Source organism: Oncorhynchus nerka, linkage group LG15 (genome assembly GCF_034236695.1).
Source record: "Oncorhynchus nerka isolate Pitt River linkage group LG15, Oner_Uvic_2.0, whole genome shotgun sequence".
NCBI classification, from domain to species: Eukaryota; Metazoa; Chordata; class Actinopteri; order Salmoniformes; family Salmonidae; genus Oncorhynchus; species Oncorhynchus nerka.
Window position 1 is genome coordinate 1164708 of NC_088410.1, and position 14915 is coordinate 1179622.

General features: G+C 43.4%; 1 pseudogene; it reads right to left on the reverse strand.

Annotated features, from left to right (window-relative positions):
• Positions 1-14915, reverse strand: part of LOC135560293 (caskin-1-like) — a 123215-nt pseudogene that overhangs the window by 62886 nt on the left and 45414 nt on the right.

The window sequence follows — 14915 nt, forward strand, 5'->3', positions numbered from 1 at the left end:
TAACCATAGTGATTAAACCTATAGTTCTAGTGGGTCTGTATCCATAGTGAATGAATCTATAGTTCTAGGGGGTCTGTAACCATAGTGATTAAATCTATAGTTCTAGGGGGTTCTGTAACCATAGTGATTAAATCTATAGTTCTAGGGGGTCTGTATCCATAGTGAATAAATCTATAGTTCTAGGGGGTCTGTAACCATAGTGAATAAATCTATAGTTCTAGGGGGTCTGTATCCATTAATCCACCATCCCTCATCTCTTTACTGTGTAACTTCATCCCTTCTCACTGTGTGTGTGTGTGTGTGTGTGTGTGTGTGTGTGTGTGTGTGTGTGTGTGTGTGTGTGTGTGTGTGTGTGCGCGAGGGGGGGTGACCTAGATCCCATAATAAGACACCTCTTCCCTGGAGCCTCTAACCCTTTCTCTATCTCTTCATCTATCCCTATCGCTCTATCCTCCTCTTTGTCCCTCTCTCTCTCCTTTTCTCCCTCTCATTTTCTCTCTCTCCTTTTCTCTCTCTCTCTCTCCTTTTCTCTCTCTCATTTTCTCTCTCTCCTTTTCTCTCACTTTCTCTCCTTTTCTCTCTCTCTCCTTTTCTCTCTCTCATTTTCTCTCTCTCCTTTTCTCTCTCTCTCTCTCCTTTTCTCTCTCTCTCTCTCCTTTTCTCTCTCTCCTTTTCTCTCTCCTTTTCTCTCTCTCCTTTTCTCTCTCCTTTTCTCTCTCTCTCTCTCCTTTTCTCTCTCTCCTTTTCTCTCTCCTTTTCTCTCTCTCCTTTTCTCTCTCTTTCTCTCCTTTTCTCTCTCTCCTTTTCTCTCTTTCTCTCTCTCCTTTTCTCTCCTTTCTCTCCTTTTCTCTCACTTTCTTTCCTTTTCTCTCTCTTTCTCTCCTTTTCTCTCTCTCCTTTTCTCTCTTTCTCTCTCTCCTTTTCTCTCTCTTTCTCTCCTTTTCTCTCTCTCCTTTTCTCTCTTTCCTCTCACTTTCTCTCCTTTTCTCTCTCTCTCTCCTTTTATCTCTCTCTCTCTCCTTTTCTCTCTCTCCTTTTCTCTCTCTCTCTCCTTTTCTCTCTCTCTCTCCTTTTCTCTCTCTCTCTCCTTTTCTCTCTCTCCTTTTCTCTCTCTCTCTCCTTTTCTCTCTTTCTCTCCTTTTCTCTCTCTCTCTCCTTTTCTCTCTCTCTCTCCCCTTTTCTCTCTCTTTCTCTCCTTTTCTCTCTCTCTCTCTTCTTTTCTCTCTATTTCTCTCCTTTTCTCTCTCTCCTTTTCTCTCTCTCCTTTTCTCTCTCTCTCTCTCCTTTCTCTCTCTCCTTTTCTCTCTCTCCTTTTCTCTCTCTCCTTTTCTCTCTCTCCTTTTCTCTCTCTCTCTCTCCTTTTCTCTCTCTCCTTTTCTCTCTCTTTCTCTCCTTTTCTCTCTCTCTCTCTCATTTTCTCTCTCTTTCTCTCCTTTTCTCTCTCTCCTTTTCTCTCTCTCCTTTTCTCTCTCTCTCTCTCCTTTTCTCTCTCTCTCTCTCCTTTTCTCTCTCTCCTTTTCTCTCTTTCTCTCTCTCTTTTCTCTCTCTTTCTCTCCTTTTCTCTCTCTTTCTCTCCTTTTCTCTCTCTCCTTTTCTCTCTCTCTCTCTCCTTTTCTCTCTTTCTCTCCTTTTCTCTCTCTCTCTCTCCTTTTCTCTCTCTCTCTCCTTTTCTCTCTCTCTCTCTTCTCTTTTCTCTCTCCCTTTTCTCTCTTTCTCTCTCTCCTTTTCTCTCTCTTTCTCTCCTTTTCTCTCTCTTTCTCTCCTTTTCTCTCTCTCCTTTTCTCTCTCTCTCTCTCCTTTTCTCTCTCTTTCTCTCCTTTTCTCTCTCTCTCTCTCCTTTTCTCTCTCTCTCTCTCCTTTTCTCTCTCTCTCTCTCCTTTTCTCTCTCTCTCTCTCATTTTCTCTCTCTTTCTCTCTCTCATTTCCTCTCCTTTTCTCTCCCTGTTTCTCATTGATGTTGAAGTATATATATATATATACACTGCTCAAAAAAATAAAGGGAACACTAAAATAACACATCCTAGATCTGAATGAATGAAATATTCTTATTAAATACTTTTGTCTTTACATAGTTGAATGTGCTGACAACAAAATCACACAAAAATTATCAATGGAAATCAAATGTATCAACCCATGGAGGTCTGGATTTGGAGTCACACTCTAAATTAAAGTGGAAACCCACACTACAGGCTGATCCAACTTTGATGTAATGTCCTTAAAACAAGTCAAAATGAGGCTCAGTAGTGTGTGTGGCCTCCACGTGCCTGTATGACCTCCCTACAACGCCTGGGCATGCTCCTGATGAGGTGGCGGATGGTCTCCTCAGGGATCTCCTCCCAGACCTGGACTAAAGCATCCGCCAACTCCTGGACAGTCTGTGGTGCAATGGAGCGAGACATGATGTCCCAGATGTGCTCAATTGGATTCAGGTCTGGGGAACGGGCGGGCCAGTCCATAGCATCAATGCCTTCCTCTTGCAGGAACTGCTAACACACTCCAGCCACATGAGGTCTAGCATTGTCTTGTATTAGGAGGAACCCAGGGCCAACCCGCACCAGCATATGGTCTCATATGGTCTTACCTAATGGCAGTCAGGCTACCTCTGGCGAGCACATGGAGGGCTGTGCGGCCCCCAAAGAAATGCCACCCCACACCATGACTGACCCACCGCCAAACCGGTCATGCTGGAGGATGTTGCAGGCAGCAGAACGTTCTCCACGGCGTCTCCAGACTGTCACGTCTGTCATGTGCTCAGTGTGAACCTGCTTACATCTGTGAAGAGCACAGGGCGCCAGTGGCAAATTTGCCAATCTTGGTGTTCTCTGGCAAATGCCAAACGTCCTGCACGGTGTTGGGCTGTAAGCCCAACCCCCACCTGTGGACGTCGGGCCCTCATACCACCCTCATGGAGTCTGTTTCTGACCGTTTGAGCAGACACATGAACATTTGTGGCCTGCTGGAGGTCATTTTGCAGGGCTCTGGCAGTGCTCCTCCTGCTCCTCCTTGCACAAAGGTGGAGGTAGCGGTCCTGCTGCTGGGTTGTTGCCATCCACAGATGAGCTGCACTACCTGAGCCACTTGTGTGGGTTGTAGACTCCGTCTCATGCTACCACTAGAATGAAAGCACCGCCAGCATTCAAAAGTGACCAAAACATCAGCCAGGAAGCATAGGAACTGAGAAGTGGTCTGTGGTCACCACCTGCAGAACCACTCCTTTATTGGGGGTGTCTTGCTAATTGCCTATAATTTCCACCTGTTGTCTATTCCATTTGCACAACAGCGTGTGAAATTTATTGTCAATCAGTGTTGCTTCCTACGTGGACAGTTTGATTTCACATTTTATTACGTTTGCAATTGCAACAAATAATCAGCTCAGACCCCAACCAAGGAACATCAAAAGTCGTGCTATAAATTCACAGACAACACAAAGATTCCTTGATGCCCTTCCAGACTCCCTCTGCCTACCCAAGGACGCCAGAGGACAAAAATCCGTTAACCACCTAACTGAGTATCTCAATTTAACCTTGCGCAATACCCTAGATGCAGTTGCACCCCTAAAAACTAAAAAAATGTCTCATAAGAAACTAGCTCCCTGGTACACAGAAAATACCCGAGCTCTGAAGCAAGCTTCCAGAAAATTGGAACGGAAATGGCGCCACACCAAACTGGAAGTCTTCCGACTAGCTTGGAAGGACGGTATAGACTGTGTGCAGTACCGAAGAGCCCTTACTGCTGCTCGATCATCCTATTTTTCTAACTTAATTGAGGAAAATAAGAACAATCCGAAATTCCTTTTTAGATACTGTCGCAAAGCTAACTAAAAAGCAGCATTCCCCAAGAGAGGATGACTTTCACTTTAGCAGTGATAAATTCATGAACTTCTTTGAGGAAAAGATTATGATTATTAGAAAGCAAATTACGGACTCCTCTTTAAACCTGCGTATTCCTCCAAACCTCAGTTGTCCTGAGTCTGCACAACTCTGCCAGGACCTAGGATCAAGAGAGACGCTCAAGTCTTTTAGTACTATATCTCTTGACACAATGATGAAAATAATCATGGCCTCTAAACCTTCAAGCTGCATACTGGACCCTATTCCAACTAAACTACTGAAAGAGCTGCTTCCTGTGCTTGGCCCTCCTATGTTGAACATAATAAACGGCTCTCTATCCACTGGATGTGTACCAAACTCACTAAAAGTGGCAGTAATAAAGCCTCTCTTGAAAAAGCCAAACCTTGACCCAGAAAATATAAAAAACTATCGGCCTATATCGAATCTTCCATTCCTCTCAAAAATTTTAGAGAAGGCTGTTGCGCAGCAACTCACTGCCTTCCTGAAGACAAACAATGTATACGAAATGCTTCAGTCTGGTTTTAGACCCCATCATAGCACTGAGACGGCACTTGTGAAGGTGGTAAATGACATTTTAATGGCAACGGACCGAGCTCTGCATCTGTCCTCGTGCTCCTAGACCTTAGTGCTGCTTTTGATACCATCGATCACCACATTCTTTTGGAGAGATTGGAAACCCAAATTGGTCTACACGGACATGTTCTGGCCTGGTTTAGATCTTATCTGTCGGAAAGATATCAGTTTGTCTCTGTGAATGGTTTGTCCTCTGACAAATCAACTGTAAATTTCGGTGTTCCTCAAGGTTCTGTTTTAGGACTACTATTGTTTTCACTATATATTTTACCTCTTGGGGATGTTATTCGAAAACATAATGTAAACTTTCACTGCTATGCGGATGACACACAGCTGTACATTTCAATGAAACATGGTGAAGCCCCAAAATTGCCCTCGCTAGAAGCATGTGTTTCAGACATAAGGAAGTGGATGGCTGCAAACTTTCTACTATTAAACTCGGACAAAACAGAGATGCTTGTTCTAGGTCCCAAGAAACAAAGAGATCTTCTGTTGAATCTGACAATTAATCTTAATGGTTGTACAGTCGTCTCAAATAAAACTGTGAAGGACCTCGGCGTTACTCTGGACCCTGATCTCTCTTTTGAAGAACATATCAAGACCATTTCGAGGACAGCTTTTTTCCATCTACGTAACATTGCAAAAATCAGAAACTTTCTGTCCAAAAATTATGCAGAAAAATTAATCCATGCTTTTGTCACTTCTAGGTTAGACTACTGCAATGCTCTATTTTCCGGCTACCTGGATAAAGCACTAAATAAACTTCAGTTAGTGCTGAATACGGCTGCTAGAATCCTGACTAGAACCAAAAATGTGATCATATTACTCCAGTGCTAGCCTCTCTACACTGGCTTCCTGTCAAAGCAAGGGCTGATTTCAAGGTTTACTGCTAACCTACAAAGCATTACATGGGCTTGCTCCTACCTATCTCTCTGATTTGGTCCTGCCGTACATACCTACACGACGCTACGGTCACAAGACTGCAGGCCTCCTAATTGTCCCTAGAATTTCTAAGCAAACAGCTGGAGGCAGGGCTTTCTCCTATAGAGCTCCATTTTTATGGAATGGTCTGCCTACCCATGTCAGAGACGCAAACTCGGTCTCAACCTTTAAGTCTTTACTGAAGACTCATCTCTTCAGTGGGTCATATGATTGAGTGTAGTCTGGCCCAGGACTGTGGGAAGGTGAGACGGAAAGGCTCTGGAGCAACGAACCGCCCTTGCTGTCTCTGCCTGGCCGATTCCCCTCTTTCCACTGGGATTCTCTGCCTCTACCCTGTTACGGGGCTGATCACTGGCTTACTGGGGCTCTCTCATGCCGTCCCTGGGGGGGACTGCGTCACCTGGGTGGGTTGATTCACTGTTGTGGTCGGCCTGTCTGGGTTGGCGCCCCCCTGTTTGTGCCGTGGCGGAGATCTTTGTGGGCTATAGACTGGCCTTGTCTCAGGATGGTAAGTTGGTGGTTGAAGATATCCCTCTAGTGGTGTGGGGGCTGTGCTTTGGCAAAGTGGGTGGGGTTATATCCTTCCTGTTTGGCCCTGTCCGGGGTGTCTCGGATGGGGCCACAGTGTCTCCTGACCCCTCCTGTCTCAGCCTCCAGTATTTATGCTGCATTAGTTTATGTGTCGGGGCTAGGGTCAGTTTGTTATATCTGGAGTTTCTCCTGTCCTATTCTGTGTCCTGTGTGAATCTAAGTGTGCGTTCTCTAATTCTCTCCTTCTCTCTTTCTTTCTCTCTCTCGGTTTAGGACCTGAGCCCTAGGACCATGCCCCAGGACTACCTGACATGATGACTCCTTGCTGTCCCCAGTCCACCTGGCCATGCTGCTGCTCAGTTTCAACTGGCCTGGGCCCTAGGACCATGTCCCAGGACTACCTGACATGATGACTCCTTGCTGTCCCCAGTCCACCTGGCCATGCTGCTGCTCCAGTTTCAACTGTTCTGCCTTACTATTATTCAACCATGCTGGTCATTTATGAACATTTGAACATCTTGGCCACGTTCTGTTATAATCTCCACCCGGCACAGCCAGAAGAGGACTGGCCACCCCACATATGCTCTCTCTAATTCTCTCTTTCTTTCTCTCTCTCTCGGAGGACCTGAGCCCTAGGACCGTGCCCCAGGACTACCTGACATGATGACTCCTTGCTGTCCCCAGTCCACCTGACTGTGCTGCTGCTCCAGTTTCAACTGTTCTGCCTTATTATTATTCGACCATGCTGGTCATTTATGAACATTTGAACATCTTGGTCATGTTCTGTTATAATCTCTACCCGGCACAGCCAGAAGAGGACTGGCCACCCCACATAGCCTGGTTCCTCTCTAGGTTTCTTCCTAGGTTTTGGCCTTTCTAGGGAGTTTTTCCTAGCCACCGTGCTTTTACACCTGCATTGTTTGCTGTTTGGGGTTTTAGGCTGGGTTTCTGTACAGCACTTTGAGATATCAGCTGATGTACGAAGGGCTATATAAATAAATTTGATTTGATTTGATTTGAAGTGTGATTGACTTGGAGTTACATTGTGTTGTTTAAGTGTTCCCTTTATTTCTTTGAGCAGTATATATATATGGTAAATATATAAAGGTATAGGTTCTTCTTGTATATAGACTGTGTATATAGACTGTGTGTATAGACTGTGTATAGACTGTGTATAAAGACTGTGTATAGACTGTGTATCGACTGTGTATATAGACTGTGTATAGACTGTGTATAGACTGTGTATAGACAGTGTGTATAGACTGTGTATGTAGACTATGTGTATAGACTGGGTTTATAGACTGTGTTTATAGACTGTGTTTATAGACTGTGTTTATAGACTGTGTTAGACTGTGTTTATAGACTGTGTTTATAGACTGGGTTTATAGACTGTGTGTATAGACTGTGTGTATAGACTGTGTTTATAGACTGTGTTTATAGACTGGGTTTATAGACTGTGTTTATAGACTGTGTTTATAGACTGGGTTTATAGACTGTGTTTATAGACTGGGTTTATAGACTGTGTTTATAGACTGTGTTTATAGACTGTGTTTATAGACTGTGTTTATAGACTGTGTTTATAGACTGTGTGTATAGACTGTGTTTATAGACTGTGTTTATAGACTGTGTATATAGACTGTGTTTATAGACTGTGTTTATAGACTGTGTGTATAGACTGTGTTTATAGACTGTGTTTATAGACTGGGTTTATAGACTGTGTTTATAGACTGTGTTTATAGACTGTGTTTATAGACTGTGTTTATAGACTGGGTTTATAGACTGTGTTTATAGACTGTGTTTATAGACTGTGTTTATAGACTGTGTATAGACTGTGTTTATAGACTGTGTTAATAGACTGTGTGTATAGACTGTGTTTATAGACTGTGTTTATAGACTGTGTGTAGACTGTGTTTATAGACTGGGTTTATAGACTGTGTTAGACTGTGTTTATAGACTGTGTATATAGACTGTGTTTATAGACTGTGTATAGACTGTGTGTATAGACTGTGTTTATAGACTGTGTTTATAGACTGTGTTTATAGACTGTGTATAGACTGTGTTTATAGACTGTGTTATAGACTGTGTTAGACTGTGTTTATAGACTGTGTATAGACTGTGTTTATAGACTGTGTTAATAGACTGTGTTTATAGACTGTGTGTATAGACTGTGTTTATAGACTGTGTTTATAGACTGTGTTTATAGACTGTGTGTAGACTGTGTTTATAGACTGTGTTTATAGACTGTGTTTATAGACTGTGTATAGACTGTGTTTATAGACTGTGTTAATAGACTGTGTGTATAGACTGTGTTTATAGACTGTGTTTATAGACTGTGTTTATAGACTGTGTGTAGACTGTGTTTATAGACTGTGTTTATAGACTGTGTTTATAGACTGTGTGTATAGACTGTGTGTATAGACTGTGTTTATAGACTGTGTATAGACTGTGTTTATAGACTGTGTTTATAGACTGTGTTTATAGACTGTGTGTAGACTGTGTGTATAGACTGTGTTTATAGACTGTGTATAGACTGTGTTTATAGACTGTGTTTATAGACTGTGTTTATAGACTGTGTTAGACTGTGTTTATAAACTGTGTTTATAGACTGTGTTTATAGACTGTGTTTATAGACTGTGTTTATAGACTGTGTTTATAGACTGTGTATAGACTGTGTTTATAGACTGTGTATAGACTGTGTTTATAGACTGGGTTTATAGACTGTGTTTATAGACTGTGTGTATAGACTGTGTTAGACTGTGTTTATAGACTGTGTTTATAGACTGTGTATAGACTGTGTGTATAGACTGTGTGTAGACTGTGTTTATAGACTGTGTGTATAGACTGTGTATAGACTGTGTATAGACTGTGTGTATAGACTGTGTGTAGACTGTGTTTATAGACTGTGTTTATAGACTGGGTTTATAGACTGGGTTTATAGACTGTGTATAGACTGTGTTTATAGACTGGGTTTATAGACTGTGTTTATAGACTGTGTTAGACTGTGTTAGACTGTGTTTATAGACTGTGTGTATAGACTGTGTATAGACTGTGTTTATAGACTGGGTTTATAGACTGTGTTTATAGACTGTGTTAGACTGTGTTTATAGACTGTGTGTATAGACTGTGTTTATAGACTGTGTTTAGACTGTGTTTATAGACTGTGTGTATAGACTGTGTTTATAGACTGTGTTAGACTGTGTTTATAGACTGGGTTTATAGACTGTGTTTATAGACTGTGTATAGACTGTGTTTATAGACTGTGTGTATAGACTGTGTTTATAGACTGTGTTAGACTGTGTTTATAGACTGTGTTTATAGACTGTGTTTATAGACTGTGTTAGACTGTGTTTATAGACTGTGTTTATAGACTGTGTTTATAGACTGTGTTTATAGACTGTGTGTATAGACTGTGTTTATAGACTGGGTTTATAGACTGTGTTTATAGACTGTGTATAGACTGTGTTTATAGACTGTGTGTAAAGACGGTGTGTATAGACGGTGTGTATAGACTGTGTGTATAGACTGTGTGTATAGACCGTGTGTATAGTGTGTGTATAGACTGTTTACATAGACTGTGTTTATAGACGGTGTATAGACTGTGTATATAGACTGTGTTTATAGTCTGTGTGTATAGACTGTGTTTATAGACTGTGTGTATAGACTGTATATAGACTGTGTATATAGACTGTGTATATAGACTGTGTATAGACTGTGCATAGACTGTGTATATAGACTGTGTATAGACTGTGTATATAGACTGTGTATAGACTGTGTATAGACTGTATATAGACTGTGTATAGACAGCATATATAGACTGTGTATATAGACTGTGTATAGACTGTGTATTTATACAGCATGTATAGACTGTGTATATAGACTGTATATAGACTGTGTATATAGACTGTGTATAGACTATGTATATAGACTGTGTATATAGACTGTGTATATAGACTGTGTATAGACTGTGTATAGACTGTATATAGACTGTGTATAGACAGCATGTATAGACTGTGTATATAGACTGTGTAAAGACTGTGTATATAGACTATGTATATAGACTGTGTATAGACTGTGTATAGACAGTGTGTATAGACTGTGTATAGACTGTGTACTGTGTATAGACTGTGTATAGACTGTGTATATAGACTGTGTATAGACTATGTATATAGACTGTGTATATAGACTGTGTATATAGACTGTGTATAGACTGTGTATAGACTGATATAGACTGTGTATAGACAGCATGTATAGACTGTGTATAGACTGTGTATATAGACTGTGTATAGACTGTGTAGAGACTGTGTTTATAGACTGTGTATATAGACTGTGTATAGACTGTATATAGACTGTGTAAAGACTGTGTGTATAGCCTGTGTATATAGACAGCATGTATAGACTGTATATAGACTGTGTATATAGACTGTGTATATAGACTGTGTATAGACTATGTATAGACTGTGTATAGACTGTGTATAGACTGTATATAGACTGTGTATATAGACTATGTACATAGCCTGTGTATAGACTGTGTATAGACTGTGTATAGACTGTGTATAGACGATGTATAGACTGTGTATAGACTGTGTATAGACAGCATGTGTAGACTGTGTATAGACTGTGTATAGACAGTGTATAGACAGCATGTATAGACTGTGTATAGACTGTGTATAGACAGCATGTATAGACTGTGGTGTCACTCACCCGTCTGTGTCCTGGAAGTTGACATTGACCCTCTTGGCTGTTCCCAGCAACTCTGAAACACACATAGATAGAGACATCAGTGTGTGTGGTACTATGGATCACAGGAAAACGAGAATAAAGACTAAATGCAGCAGAATTAACACCCAGGAACACCCCCTGTCCTCCCCTGTCCTCCCCTGTCCTCCCCTGTCCACCCCCTGTCCTCCCCTGTCCACCCAGGAATACCCCCAGTCCACCCCCTGTCCTCCCCTGTCCTGCCCCTGTCCACCCCCTGTCCACCCAGGAACACCCCTTGTCCTCCCCATGTCCACCCCTGTCCTCCCCCTGTCCACCCAGGAACACCCACTGTCCTCCCCCTGTCCACCCCCTGTCCTCCCCTGTCCACCCCCTGTCCTCCCCCTGTCCACCCCTGTCCACCCCTGTCCACTCAGGGACACCCCTGTCCACCCAGGAACACACCCTGTCCACCCCTGTCCACCCCAAGTCCACCCAGGAACACCCCCTGTCCACCCCCTGTCCAATCAGGAACACCCCTGTCCACCCAGGAACACCCCCTGTCCCCCCTGTCCAATCAGGAACACCCCTGTCCTCCCCCTGTCCACACAGGTCCACCCCAAGTCCACCCAGGAACACACCCTGTCCCCCTGTCCAATCAGGAACACCCCTGTCCTCCCCCTGTCCACACAGGTCCACCCCCTGTCCACCCAGGAACACCCCCTAACCCCCTGTCCAATCAGGAACACCCCCTGTCCTCCCCCTGTCCACACAGGTCCACCCCTGTCCAACCAGGAACACCCCCTACCCCCCCTGTCCAATCAGGAACACCCCCTGTCCTCCCAGGAACACCCCCTACCCCCCACCCCTGTCCAATCAGGAACACCCCTGTCCTCCCCTGTCCACCCAGGAACACCCCTGTCCTCCCCTGTCCACCCAGGAACACCCCTGTCCTCTCCCTGTCCACCCAGGAACACCCCTGTCCTCCCCCTGTCCACCCAGGAACACCCCCTGTCCACACAGGAACACCCCCTGTCCTCCCCCTGTCCACACAGGAACACCCCTGCCCCCCTGTCCAATCAGAAACACCCCTGTCCACCCAGGAACACCCCCTGTCCTCCCAGGAACACCTCCTGTCCAATCAGGAACACCCCTGTCCACCCAGGAACACCCCCTGTCCCCCAGGAACACCCCTGTCCACCCAGGAACACCCCTGTCCAATCAGGAACACCCCCTGTCCACCCAGGAACACCCCCTGTCCAATCAGGAACACCCCTGTCCTCCCCTGTCCACCCAGGAACATCCCCTGTCCACTCAGGAACACCCCTGTCCACCCAGGAACACCCCTGTCCCCCAGGAACACCCCCTGTCCACCCAGGAACACCCCTGTCCAATCAGGAACACCCCTGTCCTCCCCCTGTCCACCCAGGAACACCTCCTGTCCAATCAGGAACACCCCCTGTCCTCACAGGAACACCTCCTGTCCAATCAGGAACACCCCCTGTCCTCCCCTGTCCACCCAGGAACACCTCCTGTCCACCCAGGAACACCCCCTGTCCACTCAGGAACACCCCTGTCCACCCAGGAACACCCCTGTCCACCCAGGAACACCCCCTGTCCACCCCCTGTCCACCCAGGAACACCTCCTGTCCAATCAGGAACACCCCTGTCCACCCCCTGTCCACCCAGGAACACCCCCTGTCCACCCAGGTCCTCCCCCTCACCCCTGTCCCTATCTACATACATACTGTATCACTGTCCCCTATCTATATACATACTGTATCACTGTCCCCTATCTATATACATACTGTATCACTGTCCCCTATCTATATACATACTGTATCACTGTCCCCTATCTACATACATACTGTATCACTGTCCCCTATCTATATACATACTGTATCACTGTCCCCTATCTACATACATACTGTATCACTGTCCCCTATCTATATACATACTGTATCACTGTCCCCTATCTACATACATACTGTATCACTGTCCCCTATCTACATACATACTGTATCACTGTCCCCTATCTACATACATACTGTATCACTGTCCCCTATCTATATACATACTGTATCACTGTCCCCTATCTACATACATACTGTATCACTGTCCCCTATCTACATACATACTGTATCACTGTCCCCTATCTATATACATACTGTATCACTGTATCACTGTCCCCTATCTACATACATACTGTATCACTGTCCCCTATCTATATACATACTGTATCACTGTCCCCTATCTATATACATACTGTATCACTGTCCCCTATCTACATACATACTGTATCACTGTCCCCTATCTACATACATACTGTATCACTGTCCCCTATCTATATACATACTGTATCACTGTCCCCTATCTACATACATACTGTATCACTGTCCCCTATCGACATACATACTGTATCACTGTCCCCTATCTATATACATACTGTCTCACTGTATCACTGTCCCCTATCTATATACATACTGTATCACTGTCCCCTATCTATATACATACTGTATCACTGTCCCCTATCTACATACATACTGTATCACTGTCCCCTATCTACATACATACTGTATCACTGTCCCCTATCTACATACATACTGTATCACTGTCCCCTATCTACATACATACTGTATCACTGTCCCCTATCTATATACATACTGTATCACTGTCCCCTATCTACATACATACTGTATCACTGTCCCCTATCTATATACATACTGTATCACTGTATCACTGTCCCCTATCTACATACATACTGTATCACTGTATCACTGTCCCCTATCTACATACATACTGTATCACTGTCCCCTATCTATATACATACTGTATCACTGTCTCCTATCTACATACATACTGTATCACTGTCCCCTATCTATATACATACTGTATCACTGTCCCCTATCTATATACATACTGTATCACTGTCCCCTATCTACATACATACTGTATCACTGTCCCCTATCTACATACATACTGTATCACTGTATCACTGTCCCCTATCTATATACATACTGTATCACTGTCCCCTATCTATATACATACTGTATCACTGTATCACTGTCCCCTATCTATATACATACTGTATCACTGTCCCCTATCTATATACATACTGTATCACTGTCCCCTATCTATATACATACTGTATCACTGTCCCCTATCTATATACATACTGTATCACTGTCCCCTATCTATATACATACTGTATCACTACATACTGTATCACTGTCCCCTATCTATATACATACTGTATCACTGTCCCCTATCTATATACATACTGTATCACTGTCCCCTATCTATATACATACTGTATCACTGTCCCCTATCTATATACATACTGTATCACTGTCCCCTATCTATATACATACTGTATCACTGTCCCCTATCTACATACATACTGTATCACTGTATCACTGTCCCCTATCTACATACATACTGTATCACTGTCCCCTATCTACATACATACTGTATCACTGTCTCACTGTCCCCTATCTATATACATACTGTATCACTGTCCCCTATCTATATACATACTGTATCACTGTCCCCTATCTATATACATACTACTGTATCACTGTCCCCTATCTATATACATACTGTATCACTGTCCCCTATCTACATACATACTGTATCACTGTCCCCCTATCTACATACATACTGTATCACTGTCCCCTATCTATATACATACTGTATCACTGTCCCCCCTATCTACATACATACTGTATCACTGTCCCCTATCTATATACATACTGTATCACTGTCCCCTATCTACATACATACTGTATCACTGTCCCCTATCTATATACATACTGTATCACTGTCCCCTATCTATCATACATACTGTATCACTGTCCCCTATCTATATACATACTGTATCACTGTCCCCTATCTATCATACTATCACATCCCCTATCTATACATACTCCACTGTCCCCTATCTACATACATACTGTATCACTGTCCCCTATCTATATACATACTGTATCACTGTCCCCTATCTATATACTGTATACTGTATCACTGTCCCCTATCTACATACATACTGTATCACTGTCCCCTATCTACACATACATCACTGTCCCCTATCTATATACATACTGTATCACTGTCCCCTATCTATATACATACTGTATCACTGTCCCCTATCTACTACTGTCACTGTCCCCTATCTATATACATACTGTATCACTGTATCACTGTCCCCTATCTATATACATACTGTATCACTGTCCCCCTATCACTACTGTATCACTGTCCCCTATCTATATACATACTGTATCACTGTCCCCTATCTACATACATACTGTATCACTGTCCCCT